The following is a 19,765-nucleotide window of genomic DNA, read 5'->3' as shown; positions in this document are numbered from 1 at the left end:
TGACCCAGAAGGGGCCTCATCCGAAGAGTCAGAGTGGGTCTCGTCTTCATATAACGCCTCTGATATTTCCATAGACGTAGACACTTTCGATAACACCATTTGCAGTTGATCCACAAAATCTGACGGCCAATGAATCTCTCCCGCAGGAGTAATGGTTGGACCCTGGGGCTTTGCATGTGCAATTGGAGATGAATGCAGCAAACGCACCTCACGGGACGAGGAACCCTCAGAGGTAAACGGCTCAGTAGTACTAGACATCCATTTACTTTTAGATGTCGGCCCTTTATTAAGGCATGTGGAACATAGTTGAGCAGGCTGTCCTACAAGAACCTCTTCACAATAAACACAGGAATGAGACATTTTTAAAGAGTGAGAACCCTCTAACGCTTCAGAGTCCTCCATAGCTTGCACTGTTATTACAGACTAGATCAACTTAATAAATAGGCACCTTTCTAACCTCCAATGGCCGGGGCACTCACCACCTCCTATGACCCGAACTACAGAAACCGTTTCATCTCCTGCACCGCTGATCAACAGAGGAAGAGAGATAGCCACTCACGGTCACATGGAATGCCTGGCAGGACCTCCCCTGCCTAAGGAGAAAACACACCAAAAAAGGGCTGCGCAATATACCCCCCGTAAGTCACCTGAAAGTTCCACACATTGCCAGAGCCTCATCTCGCACATAACGCAGCAATAACACAATAAACAATATCATGTATAAACCCCCCCTGTTCAATAATCCCCTTTCCAGGAATATTAACCCTTGATTCATTAAAGATAAAAGGCGTCAAACTGTGACCCTGACTTACGTGTTATCATTATGTAATAAAAATGAAACAATCTTACCAGAATCTATGCCATGGAACAGGAACACGACCCTTCAAGTGTGACAGATTAGTAGCCTCGCTCCTGACATAGACTTGAGTGTAAAAAGCAGGCAGCGAAACTCGTCAATGCTGATTGCTTGTGGAGCTGTTAATATGAGTCAGGATGGTTTCACAGAAAGACTCCCCCTGCATCTCCGGACTCTAACTTTCACCCAGGCTCTCACTGAGAGGCTGACAAGGCTACTTAATACTCCAGTCCCAATGCGAAGAGTACTACCCTCCATACGAGACTACTCCGATCTTCGGCACTTCTCTGCCATCCTCCTGTGACAAAAGGCAAAGAATGACTGGGGGATGAGGGAAGAGGGGGAGGTATTTAAGCCTTTGGCTGGGGTGTCTTTGCCTTTTCCTGGTGGCCAGGTTCTTAATTCCCAACAGTAATGAATGAAGCCATGGACTCTCATACCCTTTAGATAGAAAAAGCATAAACATATTCAATTGTCTCTAAACCTAAATTACTTAAATTTGTTAGTCAAACACATTTCTTTTTCAATCCGCGACTATAGATTAACTTTATAGTACATTGCTAGAGAATTATGTTGTATCTCTCCCTCAGCTGTATACCATTATTGTCATACCGCCGCCTCCGCTCCCTAGTTCTGCCACCTCCGCTCCTCTGGCCGTTGCAATGGCCGCTTGAGGTTGTTGTTGTACAGCGCGTGGCAATAATGTTATCGCCGTGCACTGCAAGTGCCGCTCTGGTTGTCTCTGTGCACACCTGTGTGCCCTCCTTGGCATGAGCCCTCCTTGGCCCCTAGTTTAGGTAACCTCCTTCAATCCTTACTTGCCCTAGTATAGGTTGTGCTGTGTGTACTCCTCTTATTTAATTGTGTAAAGTTTGGACTGTTAACTTGCTGCTGAACCCTGCTCTGTCTAAAGTGACTACTCTTTTTGCTTTACCTTTTGGCACTCTGAAACATTGAACTGACTACCTGCTGGTGAATCCTGCTCTGCCTAAGTGACTACTCTTTTGTTTAACCCTTTGCCACTCTCCAAGTTTTGACTGACTACCTCTTGGTATTCTGAATTCTTGAATTGGCTTTCTGCTGCTGTCTCCTGCTTTGCTGTGAGGCTTACTTCTTTGCTTTGCCTTTTATTTCTCAGAGGTCTGGGCTACCTATTTGCTTCTGTGCCTGTCCTACCCCATTCCTTTTAACTGTTAAATGTAGTTCTGGGATTTTTCTTTATCTTTCTACTTGACGCCAGGATAAGAAGATTACTGGCCAGAGTTGGTCTGATGAAGAAAAATCCCATGAACATTACAATTATCACCCTATAAAATGTAATAGCAGCACTGTTTGACTAATGGTTCCACAAGAAACAGCTTGAGCAGCTTTCATGCTGATCAATAAGACACTGGAAACATAGGCAGAAAGTAGCTCTAGGTGCAGTGCAGCAATAGGAGGAGCTTGGTTTGCAAGCTGGTTGTGTGCATTAATTAAACACTATAAACATGGGGTCACAGTGTATGTTTTCTTTTGTGAGGTACAACTTCTAGGAATGATCACCGTCATGGACAAAAATATCAGAAATGTGTAATGTGGCTAGAAAGCGTGAATATTGATGAAACATGATTGTGTATATGAGGGGAGTTGATCACCATCTATAGTTTGATCATTATTGACATGTTAACAGCTGCAGATGAGCCCTTTTCCATGATGACACAATCATAATAAGCTATTTTCTTTGCTTAATGACAGCATGTTTCATTATCCGTTTGGTGAAAATTGTCTGTATACTTGTGTCAGCCCGGCTGATTCTGATCACAATATAGATTTTTATTATTTAACAAGTCATTTTTTAGGGCCATTTTCCATTTATCAAATTCCACTGCTAAAAAGAGTTGATAAACTTCCAGACAACATTTTTCAAAATTTAACCGGGTACATCAAAACCAGGGATAGGCACAGACAAAGGCTGTGGCGGACATTTTACAAAATACAGACCTTAGTGAAGGACACCAAAGTACATTTGAAATTAAAAACATTATTTTATAGTGCTGGGTGTTATTATACTAATGCAGATACCACTGATTGTATAACCAGCACCCATGTGCCAGTGTCACTACTGTGTCATTATATAGTGCTTGGTGTTATTATACTGATGCAGATACCACTTGTCATGAGATGCAGGACATATGCAGGACACAGCAATGATGGTACAACTCTATTTTATTGCAGAGCATAACAATACACATCTAGTCAGGTTGATTGTACTAAACTAACTGCGACACAGACACCGGACCTAAGCCCCGCCCACAAACTAGTGACATCACATCCTGCTCTCATCACATCTTCCCCTTTTTCAAAGGCAAAGCATACATTTGCATATAACAAACAACAAGGTACACCAACAGGGTATACAACAACATTTTTGTTTTTGAACATTATAAAAACAAACAGGTTAGAAAACATGAACAGATAAATTACATCCTGACTTGGTCATCGGGGTAGACTACCCTAGTCCACAGTGACCATGGGATTATTCTGCCCATACTTCCGGTCACTGTTCTAGCTAAAGTCAGTCCCTATATCAGGCCGGAAGTTTCACCACTCTTCCGCTTGATGTAACTTTGCATGAACTGTCCTCTGATACAGAAGATGGTGAACAAGAGTCCGCTGGAGGCAAAGATATATCCCCGTTGTGGTCTTGCTGAGGGGAAGGCACCTCTCTTAGAACAGGGGATCCCACCGGCGGTGGTACTGAGGCATCCAGTTCCAGACTCTCAGGTACAGACTGAAGATGTCTTCGGTTACGGCGTGTAACTGTCCCTCCCTCCGTAAAGACTGTATAAGACCTTGGTTCTGGAGAGCGGCCAACTACCGTAGCAGGCGTCTTCCATTTCTTCTCATCGTCCAGTTTAATTCTGACACTTTGGCCCACTTTCAGTTCCTGTAAGGGCCTGACAGAATGTCTCCTGTTGTAGAAGAAACGATAACCCTTTTTGGCCTCTTCATCCCTCCTAAGGACTTTGTCCCGAGGAACAGGGCCAGGCGGCTTGAAGACACCCACTGAGGGTAAAGTGGTGCGAATCTGGCGTCCTAGCATCAGCTGTGCCGGGCTAAACCCGGTGGCTTGAATGGGCGTCGCCCTGTATGACAAGAGGGCTAGGTACGGCTCAGATTGTTTTAGAATGAATTTTGTTGTTTGAACTGCCCTTTCAGCCATTCCGTTGGCCTGCGGATAATGTGGACTTGACGTGGAATGTACAAAATCATATTCCCTGCTGAAAGCACTGAACTCTGTAGAAGCGAACTGCATACCATTATCACTCACCAGCTCCATTGGAAAGCCCCAGCGGGCGAACAAGCTCTTCAGGTGAATGATAACGGCCTGACTTGTGATATCATTCAGGGGTGCAATTTCCAAATACCTGGAATAGTAGTCGATCACAACAAGAAACTTTTTCCCGTGCAGTTCGCACAAATCAGCAGCTATTTTCTGCCACGGCCCCGCAGGCAGCGGAGTAGACATTAAGGGCTCCCTTCTCTGAGTAGGCCGGTGTTCCCGGCAAAAGGCACATTTAGACACATGATTTGCAATGTCGGAGCTGATCCCAGGCCACCACACAGCTGTAGCTGCCCTTTCTCTGCACTTTGTAATGCCTAAGTGGCCATCGTGAATCCTGTTTAACATCTCTTTCCTCATGCTGACAGGAATTACAATGCGATCTTGGAACAGCACCAACCCCTCCAGCTCCGTGAGCTGCGACCTCTCTGGCTGGTAAGCACTTAAAGACATCCAGGCTGCCCGGCTCTCGGGCCAGCCTTCTCTTATGTACCTTAAAACTTCTTGCAGATCTGTGTCCAAATATGTCTCTCTCTTTATCTCTTCCAGTTTCCTTGAAGAAATGGACTTAGAGGCCAGAACTGACATACATTTTCACATCCGATTCTGTGGAGGATTCTTCAGCAGCAGCCAGCGGGAGCCTGGATAGTGTATCTGCCACAACCAGCTGTTTCCCCGGCACATGCACTGCCTGAACATTGAACCTGAGCAGTCTCATTAAAAGTCTCTGGCATCTCAAGGGTGTTTTGTCAATGTCATAAGAATTGATTAGAGGGACTAGCGGTTTGTGGTCAGTTTCCAGACTAAATTTCTCCAAACCCACTAGATAACGCTGAAAGCGCTCACAGGTCCAAACTGCAGCCAGGCACTCTTTCTCAATTTGAGCGTATTTTGACTCTGCAGCCGTCAGTGTGCGGGAACAGTAGGCGATGGGCTGTAGTTTGTTGTCATTCAGCTGCAGGAGTGCAGCCCCCAACCCATAACTGCTTGCATCAGCACTAACCACAGTCTTTTTTGAAGGGTCGTAGAACCCCAGCACTGGGGCAGACCCCAGCAGGGACTTGGCATGCAGAAAAGCTTTTTCTTGTGAAGGTCCCCAGACCCAGGCAACGTCTTTCTTAAGCAACTCTGTGACAGGGTGTAAAACTGTTGATAAATCTGGAAGAAACTTGCCCACATAATTTACAAGGCCCAATATCAGTCTCAGCTCATGTACATCAGAAGGGCTCTTCATCTGTTCAATAGCACAAATTTTCTCGGGGTCTGGCTTGATGCCATCCCCGCTGATGATATGCCCAAAGTAGCATAATTCAGTTTTCCTAAAATGACACTTTTCTTTATTCAGCTTCAGCCCAGACTCTTTGATAGCCTGTAGCACACAACTTAAACTCTGATCATGCTCCTCCCCTGTAGACCCATACACTAGAATGTTGTCCATGACGACCGCTGTGCCCACGTGGTCACTCAGGAGAGAACTCATTTCCCTTTGAAAAATTTCAGGAGCGGAGGATATCCCAAAGGGGAGTCTGCAGAAGCAGAACCAACCTACCGGTGTGATAAAGGTAGTGTCAGTTTGCGGCACTTTGGATCCAGGGGGATCTGCCAAAAGCCGCTAGAAGCGTCTAATGTGGAAAAGAACTTCGCCCCAGCCAACTTTGGAGCTTTATCTTCCAATGTCGGCAGCACAAATCTCTCTCTCTTCACTGCTTCATTCAACCTTTTCAGGTCCACACAGATGCGCACCTTTCCGTTTTTCTTTGCAACTGGAACAATGGGGGCACACCAATCAGTCGCTTCAACAACCTCTTCAATAACCCCCATAGACTTCATGCGCATAAGCTCTTTCTCCACTTGAGGCATGAGCGGGAACGGAATTCTATGAGGGGTAGAAATACTGTATGGGACTGCGTCACATTTAAGTGCTATACGGACAGGTTTGCAGTTCAGTAGGCCCAACTCGCCAAACATATCTTCGGAAATCTCATTCACTCTGGCCACGAGGCCCAAGTCACAGGCTGCTTTTCTGCTCAATAAACTGTTAACACACTGGCCTCGGATCACATGCACCCACATGGTGAACTTCCTCTGCTTGTACTCACAACTGGCAAGTAATTTCCCCACACAATCAATGCGGCCACCAGGACTATGGACATTTGTAGTAACCTTCGCCAGCTGGGGCTGTCGAGGCAGTTTCATAAATTCGGCAAAAGACATTACAGTGATATCTGCTCCTGTGTCAATCTTAAAATCAAGTGAAAAAGTTATGGAGATTAGGCGCTTAATCTGCAAAAGGGATAAAGGTGTGTATGGAGGTCGTTAGCTAAATATGTAGAAAAAACTGGACCTTGGACAGAATAAGTGAAAAATTCTTCTACAATTTATTTTCAAAATAAAAACATGATAATACCAAGATAAAATAAATCACAATCCCTAAGTGTTGCAACACTATATCGATCAATTCATAAAATTTCTAAAATTCAGATATACATTTGTTTCATACACAAATAAAAGGATTTATCTGCTCTTTTGTATCCTTTGTTCAAAGATTTTAGATAGAATGTATTCTTTTATTTCAACACAATTAATAATATTTGTCTCTATTTGATATTTTATATCTATATTTCATCAACTTTAAAATTACAAATATGTAGCAAAAACTAACAATTAGTTAAAACAATTTAAATGCAAGATTATAAATGGTGTCCCCACAATGGCTGTTTACTTATATTGGTTGTAATTTTGTGTATCTAAAAAGTTCATCAAAGCATTTGTAAGTAATTGGAGATAAATTACTGAGGGCTGTGTTCTTTATCCTTATATTTATGTTGTGATATATTACTGTTTCACAGTTACCTCTTTGTATCCTCAGTGAGCTTAATTTGTAGAAAAGGAATGTTCCAAACAGTGTTTAGGGGTGATTTTCTTACCCTCTCTTGTGAGCTGTTACTACTCACGGCTTCCCAGCGGTTCCTATGTGTCCTCAGTTTGACTCTCAGACAAGGGGTTCCGGTAGGTAATTTTCTTTGTGTTACCTTGTCACTGGTCTTTGTAGAAGTGCTCTGATTACAGCACCAAACTGTAGACAATCCTTTTGTTTCTGTAACTTGCGCAAGTTAGCTTTTGTGTTTGTAGTTCCTCAATCTCCTGCACTTAAGTACTTCTGTACGCAGGAAAAAAACAGGCTTTTTCTTTCTTGGTGTTCACACAGATATCAACATGTTTCGCCAGCAACCCTGGCTTTATCAAGATCACCATCTTATCATCTTGATAAAGCCAGGGTTGCTGGCGAAACATGTTGATATCTGTGTGAACACCAAGAAAGAAAAAGCCTGTTTTTTTCCTGCGTACAGAAGTACTTAAGTGCAGGAGATTGAGGAACTACAAACACAAAAGCTAACTTGCGCAAGTTACAGAAACAAAAGGATTGTCTACAGTTTGGTGCTGTAATCAGAGCACTTCTACAAAGACCAGTGACAAGGTAACACAAAGAAAATTACCTACCGGAACCCCTTGTCTGAGAGTCAAACTGAGGACACATAGGAACCGCTGGGAAGCCGTGAGTAGTAACAGCTCACAAGAGAGGGTAAGAAAATCACCCCTAAACACTGTTTGGAACATTCCTTTTCTACAAATTAAGCTCACTGAGGATACAAAGAGGTAACTGTGAAACCGTAATATATCACAACATAAATATAAGGATAAAGAACACAGCCCTCAGTAATTTATCTCCAATTACTTACAAATGCTTTGATGAACTTTTTAGATACACAAAATTACAACCAATATAAGTAAACAGCCATTGTGGGGACACCATTTATAATCTTGCATTTAAATTGTTTTAACTAATTGTTAGTTTTTGCTACATATTTGTAATTTTAAAGTTGATGAAATATAGATATAAAATATCAAATAGAGACAAATATTATTAATTGTGTTGAAATAAAAGAATACATTCTATCTAAAATCTTTGAACAAAGGATACAAAAGAGCAGATAAATCCTTTTATTTGTGTATGAAACAAATGTATATCTGAATTTTAGAAATTTTATGAATTGATCGATATAGTGTTGCAACACTTAGGGATTGTGATTTATTTTATCTTGGTATTATCATGTTTTTATTTTGAAAATAAATTGTAGAAGAATTTTTCACTTATTCTGTCCAAGGTCCAGTTTTTTCTACATATTTAGCTAACGACCTCCATACACACCTTTATCCCTTTTGCAGATTAAGCGCCTAATCTCCATAACTTTTTCACTTTATACACCTTTCTATCTGGGAAGTAGATAGTAGGAGAATAGGGCAAGGGATATTAACTCTTAAGCGCTAGTTTATTTAACCCCCTTTTTTTGCTACAATCTTAAAATCAACTTTGGCTCCCATTACAGTATTCCTCTGAGCTTGTCCGTTCCACAACAGACCCCACAAAAGACACTTCCTGACCCTCCTTGTCACTGTCCACCTGCATCTCCTTAATGTATTCAGTTTTACACACCACTTCAAAATGGCCTATTCTGTTACATTTTCTGCATCTTTTATCTCTGGCCGGGCATATAGCACTCTGATCATGAGCCCGGTAGCACCGTGTGCATCGGCCATGTTGCGCCCATCCACTTCTAGGCCTTTCCAGTACTTTAGATCTACCGCTCACACTGTGCCTTTCACTAGTAGTTTTCCTAGACTGTTGCACTTCATCCACAATACTCTCAGACCTCATATCAGCACTTTGCTTTTTCACCAGTTCACTCTGGCGGGCCATCCTAATAGCCCCATCTAATGTTAAATCAGGCTCTAACTGCAGCTTCAGGGAGACTTCAGCATCTGCAATTCCAATAACTATTCTGCCTCTGATTTGCTCTTCTTTAGCAACACCAAACTCACAGAATTCAGCTAATTCATACAGGCTGCGCACAAATGACTCCACAGATTCTCCCACACACTGATTACGTTTGTGAAAACAAGCTCTCTCATGAATCACATTTCTTTTGGGCACAAAGTGGGCACTGAGTTTATCCATAACTATATCAAAGTTAACTTCTTCCCCTTCTTGGAAAGTAAAAGCATTGAACACTGGCTCCACATCTTTCCCCATAGAGTATAAAAGAGAATTAACTTGTACTTCACCACTCTCCTTGTTCAGTTTGGATGCAATCCTGAAGCGCTGAAACCGCTGACGCCATGTGGGCCAAGCTGCAGGCTGAGAAAAGTCAAAAGGCTCAGGTGGGGTAAACTTTGAATCGATCAGGAACAGAAGCGCAGTCCAGAACTTCTGACACCATGTCATGAGATGCAGGACATATGCAGGACACAGCAATGATGGTACAACTCTATTTTATTACAGAGCATAGCAATACACATCTAGACAGGTTGATTGTACTAAACTAACTGCGACACAGACACCGGACCTAAGCCCCGCCCACAAACTAGTGACATCACATCCTGCTCTCATCACACCACTGACCCTATAACCAGCCCTTGTCTGGCTATACCCATGTGCCAGTATCACTACTGTGTCATTATATAGTGCTGGGTGTTATTATACTGATGCAGATACCACTGATTCTATAACCAGCCCTCATCTGGCTATACCCATGTGCCAGTGTCACTACTGTGGTATTATATAGTGCTGGGTGTTATACTGATGCAGATACCACTGATTCTATAACCAGCCCTCCTCTGGCTATACCCATGTGTCAGTGTCACTACTGTGTCATCATATAGTGCTGGGTGTTAATATATTGATGCAGATACCACTGATTCTATAACCAGCCCTCCTCTAGCTATACCAATGTGCCAGTGTCACTACTGTGTCATTATATAGTGCTGGGTGTTATTATACTGATGCAGACACCACTGATTCTATAACCAGCCCTCTTCTGGCTATACCCATGTGCCAGGGTCACTACTGTGTCATTATATAGAGCTGGGTGTTACTATACTGATGCAGATACCACTGATCCTATAACTAGCCCTCCTCTAGCTATACCCATGTGCCAGTGTCACTACTGTGTCATTATATAGTGCTGGGTGTTATTATACTGATGCAAATACCACTGATTCTATAACCAGCCCTCCTCTGGCTATACCCATGTGTCAGTGTCACTACTGTGTCATTATATAGTGCTGGGTGTTATTATACTAATGCAGATACCACCGATTCTATAACCAGCCCTCCTCTGGCTATACCCATGTGCCAGTGTCACTACTGTGTCATTATATAGTGCTGGGTGTTATACTGATGCAGATACCACTGACCCTATAACCAGCCCTCCTCTGGCTATACCCATGTGCCAGTGTCACTACTGTGTCATTATATAGTGCTGGGTGTTATACTGATGCAGATACCACTTACCCTATAACCAGCCCTCCTCTGGCTATACCAATGTGCCAGTGTCACTACTGTGTCATTAAATAGCGCAGGGTGTTATTATACCGATGCAGATACCACTGACCCTATAACCAGCCCTTGTCTGGCTATACCCATGAGCCAGTGTCACTACTGTGTCTTTGTATAGTGCTTGGTGTTATTATACTGATGGAGATACCACTGATCCTATAACCAGCCCTCCTCTGTCTATACACATGTGCCAGTGTCACTACTGTGTCATTATATAGTGCTGGGTGTTGTTATACTGATGCAGCTACCACTGATTCTATAACCAGCCCTCCTCTGGCTATACCCATGTGCCAGTGTCACTACTGTGTCTTTGTATAGAGCTGGGTGTTATTATACTGATGCAGATACCACTGATTCTATAACCAGCACTCCCCTGGCTATACCCATGTGCCAGTGTCACTACTGTGTCATATAGTGCTGGGTGTTATTATACTGATGCAGACACCACTGACCCTATAACCAGCCCTTGTCTGGCTATACCCATGTGCCAGTGTCACTACTGTGTCATTATATAGTGCTGGGTGTTATTATACTGATGCAGATACCACTGACCCTATAACCAGCCCTTGTCTGGCTATAAGCATGTGCTAGTGTCACTACAGTGTCTTTGTATAGAGCTGGGTGTTATTATGCAGATGCACATCCAGTATTTAACTCAGGCTTTATTTATTCCATAACTTATCACCCAATATCGCTAGCAGCGCTAGCAGTCTCTTGACAAACCACTAACTTTATTCACACTACATATTTTTTTTTTATTCTTATTTTTAATCAGAAAGAAAAGATATACTAAGGTTCTGGCGGACACTGCAAGGGCTGATCAAAACGTTATGATGGTTTTGTGTATGCTCAAAAAACACTGAAATTACCCCTGCCATATTAGATAACATTAGGAAGCAATGGCACCGAACAGAGAAAAAAACACTACCTGCTCAATCAAAGTTAAAAAAAATAACAATAAGCACTTTTACATTAATACAAATTAGTGAAATCAATAACCAAAACATACCAATGTCCCTGTTCACAGACCTATTAGCATCACTACACCCATTTTGTTTGTTTTTACAAGTGCAAGATTTTAATAAACCACAATGTTATAAAATGAGAAAGATGTGGTATCAGTTACAGGTATCATGACAATAGTTTAAAGTGATCAGTTATCTGCAGTATACTATAAAGTTAACAATCCCTTTATCTCTAAAATCACATCTTGTATGTTTTTTAAGATATACCAACTCATCTAATGAAGACTTGTATTCTGAAATTGCACAAACTTAAAAACAAAACCAGGAGTATCATAGAATGTAATTTATAGATAGACAGATAGATAAACTCCTAGTAGCATAAGTCAACAGCATACCTGATTAATAATAGATACTCATGATCCACAAAATAGGAGCTGCTGTTCTGTGGCTGTGAATCATCCTTTTCCCTTGGTTAGTCTTAACCAGAGGATATACACTTGCTCAGCCTAAGTATAATGTAATGCTCGTGGGATACCTCTCTATCAGACCAAACTTTGCCAGTAGTCTTCTTATCCCGACGTCAAGTGAAATGATAAGAATTATCCCAGAGCAGAGTAAGATGCAAGGTGCAATGAGGTAAGCAGTACTCACGGTAGTCAGGGTAGTCCTTTAGGGCAATAAGAAGAAGGACGAGAATGGTCAAGACAGGCTGAGTCCGGCAACAGAAAAGCAATCCAGCAGTGTAGCACTTCAGGGGTAAACCAATAGAATGGTCAGACAAGCAGAGTTCAATAACAGTATGGCAATCCAGCAGTTCAGGGGTTAAGCAAGCAGAGTGGTCAGACAGGCAGAGTTCAATAACAGTATGGCAATCCAGCATAAAGTAACAGCACCCAGGAGCATACAAAGCAACACCTATACTTGGGCACAGGTGAATGTAAGTAAGGTACTTACATAGCTGCAGGATTCGCACCACAGGAGGAATCAACACCAGCATCAGGAAGAGAGGTGTGTGGCGATGACGTCATCGCCAGCACCCGAAGCTCACCACAGCGTCCATGGCAACAGCCATGGCAAAGGACGAAGCGGCAGCCGGTCGGCGTGACATAGCCCCCCACTCAAGGGTTCCCTCCGGGAACCAGAGTCAGTTTCAAAGGATGAGCAGCATGGAACCTGGAGACCAAAGATAGAGCATGTCCATCACGGACAGGAACCCAGGAACGATCTGCCACAGAGTAACCCTTCCAATGCACGAGGTACTGCAGTTACCTGCACCTGTATCTGGAGTCCAGGATCTTAGCAACCTCATACTCAGGGTCACCATGAACCAAGAGCGGAGGAGGAGGAGGTTGGAGCTGAGAATATCTGTTCTTGATGTAGGGCTTGAGCAATGAGATGTGGAAGACTGGGTCTATGTGCAAGGTTCTGGGTTAGGCCACTTTGTAGGCAACAGGAGACAGTCTTTGTAAGGGCCGGTATACCTAGGCCTTAATTTATGACTGGGTTTACGTAGACAAACATGTCGAGTAGAGACCCAGACACGTTCATCTACCAAAAAGGCATGAACAGTAGCTCAATGATGATCAGCAAACCTCTTGTATCTGGAGGCAGCTGAACGTAACTGAGAGCGAATACTTTGCCAATGAGTAGTGAGGTTAGTAACATATCGGTCTGCAGCAGGAACTCCTGTTGACTGAGCGGAAAGAGGAAAGACACACGGTTGGTAGCCTGCTGTGGCTTAGAATGGAGAACATCGTAGAGAAGAGTGCCAATGAGTGTTCTTTGTCAGTTCGGCTAAGGGCAACAATTCAGACCAATTGGTATGAAAAGAATTAACATAAGCTCTGAGATAGGCTTCGAGATCCTGATTCCCTCTCTTCATCAGCCCATTAGTCTGGGGATAGTAGCCAGAAGACAAGGAAACAGGAAAACAGTGGTTCCACCAATTTGCAAAAAGCTTTCCAAAAGGTAGAGATGAATTGAGGACCTCTGTCGGAAACAATATTCACGGGAATGCCATGAAGTAGTATCACATGTAACAAAAAGATGATAATTCTTGGGCAGAGGGTAGCTTGTTTAAGGGTATAAAATGAGCAAGTCTGGAGACCCGATCCACCACAACCCAGATCACCATATGATGGTAAGAGAAAGGGAGATCTACAATGAAATCCATTATTATGTGTGTCCAAGGTTGTTTGGGAAAGGATAACAGTTGGAGCAAGCCAGGAGGCAAGGATTGGGGAGTCAAGTTATGCAGACCTTTACATAATCCTGAGAGTCAGACTTCATGGTACGCCACCATTCATGTCTGGAAAGAAGCTTAAAAGTTCTTGTCAAACCAGGATGTCCTGATAGTTTGCTATCATGAGCCCAGGATAGCCCAGGGGTGCGTAGGTTCGGAGGTACAAAGAAGATATCAGGAGCCACAGGGGATTCAGGAGGCTTTCTAGACTGAGCATGTTGCAGTCTTTGAAGTAGAGTGGTGTTAAGTTGAGCAACCACACAAGAAGGGAGTATGATGTGTTTGATAGGAGCTTCAGAAGAGTCATTAGACTGAGGAAACTGACGGGAAAGGGAGTCAGCCTTTTTATTCTTATTTCCAGGAAGATAAGAGACTACAAAGTTAAAACAGGAAAAGAACAAGGCCCACCTGGCCTGTTGAGGATTGAGTTGATGAGCAGTCTCTAGTTACTTCAGATTCTTGTGGTCAGTGAAAATTTAAATAGGGTTGGCAGTACCCTCTAGCCAATGACGCCATTAAGTCAGGGCCATCTTAATGGCTAAGAGTTCACGATTACACACATCGTAATTCCTCTCTGCAGGAGTAAAGCTTTTGGAGAAAAAGGCTACAGGGTGCAATTTGGAGGTTAAAGGATCCCTTTGGGTTAAGACTGCTCCAGCTCCTATCTCAGAGGCGTCAACCTCTAAAGGTCAGGATAAGGATGGCAGAGCACAGGAGCAGAACAAAAAGCTTATTTTCAGACGAGAGAAGGCATCCACAGCTTCAGGAGGCCAATTCTTGCAGTCTCTGTTCTATTTAGTCAACTCAGAGAGTGGAGCAACTACTTGGGAGAAGTTCTTTATAAACTTGAGGTAATAATTGGAGAACCCCAAGAATCTCTGTAGTTCTTTTAATGAGGTGGGTTGAGGCCATTTCAGAACTGCGGTTAGCTTAGAAGGATCCATGGCAAAACCCTCCTTTTGAGATGACATAACCAAGGAACTGAATCTAAACTTGATCGAACTCAAATTTCTCCAGTTTGGCTAACAGAGAATTGTCTCTGAGGTGAAGAAGTACCTGTCTTACGTGTTCATGATGCTCCTCAAGGGTGGAGGAGAAAATAAGAATGTCATCCAGATAGACGAATAACAAATGCTTGAAAGACTGCAGGGGCATTACACAGCCCAAAAGGCATTACGAGCTATTCGTAATGCCCTGATCTCATGTTGAAGGCAGTCTTCCATTCATGCCCTGGGAAGATACGAATAAGATTGTACGCCCCACGTATGTTCAACTTAGTGAAGTAGCAAGCATTTTGGAGCGAATCGTAAAGTTTGGTGATAAAAGGAATGGGATAGCGATTCTTGATAGTGATGTTGTTTAGGGCTCTGTAGTCAATTTAGGGTCTCAGCCCACCATCCTTCTTACTGACGAAAAAGAAGCCTGCCCCGGCAGGAGAAGAGGAAGGGCGAATAAAACCTTTAGTTACGTTCTCTTGAATATAGTCTCCATAGCCTTGGTTTCAGCTTTGGAGAGTAGATAAGTCCTCCCTTTAGGAAGTGGGGCTCCAGAATAAAGGTAAATTTTACAGTGGGGTGGCAGCACATCAGCTGATTTCTTTTCAAACACATCTGTAAAATCTGCATTTACTGAGGGAAGGCTTGAAGGGGTCTGTAGACTGGCTATGGGGATGTGGTGCAGAGGAGTAACATTAGCAAGGCAGGAGTGGAAGCAGGATGTACCCCAGGAAACCAACTGTCCCTCAGTCCAGTCAAACTTTGGATTGTGTACACGAAGCCAAGGAAGACAGGTTGTGCTGGAGAATGAATGACATCGAACTGCAACTGTTCGGTATGAAGGACGCCCACATTCAGGGTTAGGGGTGCTGATTCAAAATGGATTAAACCTGATCCAAGGGGAGTGCCATCCAGAATAGTTATTTTGAGACATTGTTTTTTCTGCAGAAGAGACAAGCCTGTCTGAATCATAAAACGGTGATCAAGAACATTTCCAGCTGCCCCTGAATTAATAAAGGCTTGAGTGTGGACAGAATTCTGAAGAAAGGTAAGAGTAACAGGTGCTAGGATCTGAGAAGAGTGAGGGGATTTAGTAGTGACCACGCTTAGATGTACCCCAGCATTGGCTTTTCCCGGCAGAATCACAATTCTAAAAGGGACACTGAATCCAATTTTTTTTATTTTGTGATTAAGATAGAGCATGCAATTTTAAGCAACTTTCTAATTTACTCCTATTATCAAATGGTATTCATTCTCTTGGTATCTTTATTTGAAAAGCAAGAAAGTTTAGATGCCGGACCATTTTTGTTGAACAACCTGGGTTGTTCTTGCTGATTGGTGGATACATTCACCCACCAATAAACAAGTGCTGTCCATGTTACTGAACCAAAAAATAGCGTAGATGCCTTCTTTTTCAAATAAAGATAGCAAGAGAACGAAGAAAAATTGATAATAGGAGTAAATTAGAAAGTTGCTTAAAATTGCATGCTCTATCTGAATCACAAAAGAAATAAATTGGGTTCAGTGTCCCTTTAAGTTGGTGTGAGTTAGAACCACAATAGAAACACACGGCGAGATTACGAGTTTTGCTGTAACAGGGGTGCGGTGCAAACTAGCAGTTTTCCCTCACTGCTCACTTGCAGACAACGCTGGTATTACGGGTTTTTACAAACCCGGCGTTAGCCGCAGAAAAGTGGGAGGAGAGCAAAATTTTGCTCCACATATCACCTCAATACCAGCGCTGCTTACGGTAGCGGTGAGCTGGCAAAACGTGCTCGTGCACGATTTCCCCATAGGAATCAATGGGGGAGAGTCGGCTGAAAAAAACCTAACACCTGCAAAAAAGCAGCGTTCAGCTTCAAACGCAGCCCCATTGATTCCTATGGGGAAAATACATTTATGTCTACACCTTACACCCTAACATGAACCTCGAGTCTAAACACCCCTAATATTACACTAATTAACCCCTAATCTGACGCCCCGACATCGCTGACACCTGCATTATATTATTAACCCCTAATCTGCCGCTCCGGACACCGCCGCCACCTACATTATATGTATTAACCCCTAATCTGCCACCCCCAATGTCGCCGCAACCTACCTACACTTATTAACCCCTAATCTGCCGCCCCCAACGTCGTTGCCACTATATTAAAGTTATTAACCTCTAAATCTAAGTCTAACCCTAACACCCCCCTAACTTAAATATAATTTAAATAAATCTAAATACAATTACTACAATTAACTAAATTATTCCTATTTAAAACTAAATACTTACCTATAAAATAAACCCTAAGATAGCTACAATATAACTAATAGTTACATTGTAGCTAGCTTAGGGTTTATTTTTATTTTACAGACAAGTTTGTGTTTATTTTAAGTAGGTAGAATAGTTACTAAATAGTTATTAACTATTTAATTACTACCTAGCTAAAATAAATATAAATTTACCTGTAAAATAAAACCTAACCTAAGTTACAATTACATCTAACACTACACTATAATTAAATTAATTCCCTAAATTTACTACAATTAAATACAATTATCTAAAGTACGGAGAAAAAAAAACACTTAATTACAGAAAATAATAAAATAATTACAAGTTTTTTAAACTAATTACACCTAATCTAATCCCCCTAATAAAATAAAAAAGCCCCCCAAAATAAAAAAAGACAGACCCTATACTAAATTACAAATAGCCCTTAAAAGGGCCTTTTGCTGGGCATTGCCCCAAAATAATCAGCTCTTTTACCTGTAAAAAAAAGTACAATCCCCCCCCAACATTAAAACCCACCACCCACACATCCAACCCTACTCTAAAACCCACCCAATCCGCCCTTAAAAAAACCTAACACTAACCCCTTGAAGATCACCCTACCTTGAGAAGTCTTCACCCAACCAGGCCGAAGTCCTCAACGAAGCCGGCCGAAGTGGTCCTCCAGACGGGCAGAAGTCTTCATCCAAGCCGGCCAGAAGAGGTCCTCCAGACGGGCAGAAGTCTTCATCCAGAAGGCATCTTCTATCTTCATCCATCCGGCGCGGATCGGGTCCATCTTCAAGACATCCGACGCGGAGCATCCTCTTCGTTCTTCATCCAACGACTGAATGAAGGTTCCTTTAAATGAAGTCATCCAATATGGCGTCCCTTCAATTCCGATTGGCTGATAGAATTAAGGTAGAAAAAATCCTATTGGCTGATGCAATCAGCCAATAGGATTGAACTTCAATCCTATTGGCTGATTGGAACAGCCAATAGGATTGAGGTTGCATAGGGTAGGACTTTTTATTATTTTGGGGGGCTTTTTTATTTTATTAGGGGGATTAGATTAGGTGTAATTAGTTTACAAAACTTGGAATTATTTTATTATTTTCTGTAATTTAGTGTTTTTTTTCGTACTTTAGATAATTGTATTTAATTGTATTTAATTGTAGTTAGTTTAGTGAATTAATTTAATTATAGTGTAGTGTTAGGTTAGGTTTTATTTTACAGGTAAATTTGTATTTATTTTAACTAGGTAGTTATTAAATAGTTAATAACTATTCTACCTAGTTAAAATAAATACAAAGTTGCCTGTAAAATAAAAATAAAACCTAAGCTAGCTACAATGTAACTATTAGTTATATTGTAGCTAGCTTAGGGTTTATTTTATAGGTAAGTATTTAGTTTTAAATAGGAATAATTTAGTTAATGATAGTTATTTTATTTAGATTTATTTAAATGATATTTAAGTTAGGGGGGTGTTAGGGTTAGGGTTAGACTTAGATTTAGGGGTTAATAACTTTAATATAGTGGCGGCGACGTTGGGGACAGCAGGTTAGGGGTTAATAATATTTAACTAGTGTTTGCAATGTGGGAGTGCGGCGGTTTAGGGGTTAATATATTTATTATAGTGGCGATGTCCAGTTCGGCAGATTAGGGGTTAAAAATTTTTTTTATTGTTTGCGATGTGGGGGGGCCTCGGTTTAGGGGTTAATAGGTAGTTTATGGGTGTTAGTTTACTTTTTAGCACTTTAGTTAAGAGTTTTATGCTACGGCGTTAGCCCATAAATCTCTTAACTACTGACTTTCAAATGCGGTACCAGGCTTGACAGGAGAGGGTCTACCGCTCACTTTTTGGAAGACTCGTAATACCGGCGTTATGCAAGCCCCATTGAAAATATAGGATACGCAATTGACGTAAGTGGATTTGCGGTATTTTCGAGTCTGACCAAAAAAGTGAGCGGTGAGCCTGTCATTTCAAGACTCGTAATACCAGCGGGCGTTAAAAAGCAGCGTTGGGACCTCTCAACGCTGCTTTTTAAGGCTAACGCAAGACTCGTAATCTAGCCGACAGTCTCAATCTCCTTCTTCTCTATCTTTCAGATTCTGTGGGTTTGAGGGAGGAGAGATCCATGGGTTTCTCTACAGAGGTAACTAAAGGTGCTGAAGGGGTAGAGGGAAGTCTAGAGACCGGACAGGTAGGAGGATGAGAGGGAGGGATTCTACGAGTTCTGTCTCTCTCAGTTTGTCTCTCCTGAAAGTGAGAATCCAGACTTATATAAAGTGTTATGAATTCATCCAGGGAAGAAGGAAGATCACGATAAGTAAGCTTGTCCTTGATGCACTCATGGCCGCCTTAAGAGCACTGCCATTCCAACTGGTCTCAAGTGCCAAGGTGTGAAACTCGATGGCGTATTGTGCCACAGTTCTATTGCTCTGGCAGGGATTCAATAGAGAGTACTCTGCAGAAGAAGCACGGCCAGAAGTCCCAAACACAGAAGATAATGCAGAAATGAAGGCATCAGAATCATTCAGGAGTTAAGCACTCTGTTGCAAAAGGGGAGAGACCCAGGGCCTTGTCTTTCAATAAAGAAATTATAAAAGTGATCTTTGACTGATGAGACTGGAAGATGTGAGGATTATTGTGAAAGTGCAGCCTGCACTGGTTAAGAAAACCCCTATAATCAGTAGTACCATCATAATTGTCAGGCAAAGGTATACTTCCAGA

This window comes from Bombina bombina, chromosome 2, assembly GCF_027579735.1.
Source record: "Bombina bombina isolate aBomBom1 chromosome 2, aBomBom1.pri, whole genome shotgun sequence".
Taxonomy (NCBI): Eukaryota; Metazoa; Chordata; class Amphibia; order Anura; family Bombinatoridae; genus Bombina; species Bombina bombina.
The sequence above is the reverse complement of the archived record's forward strand: the minus strand, read 5'-3'. Positions refer to the sequence as shown.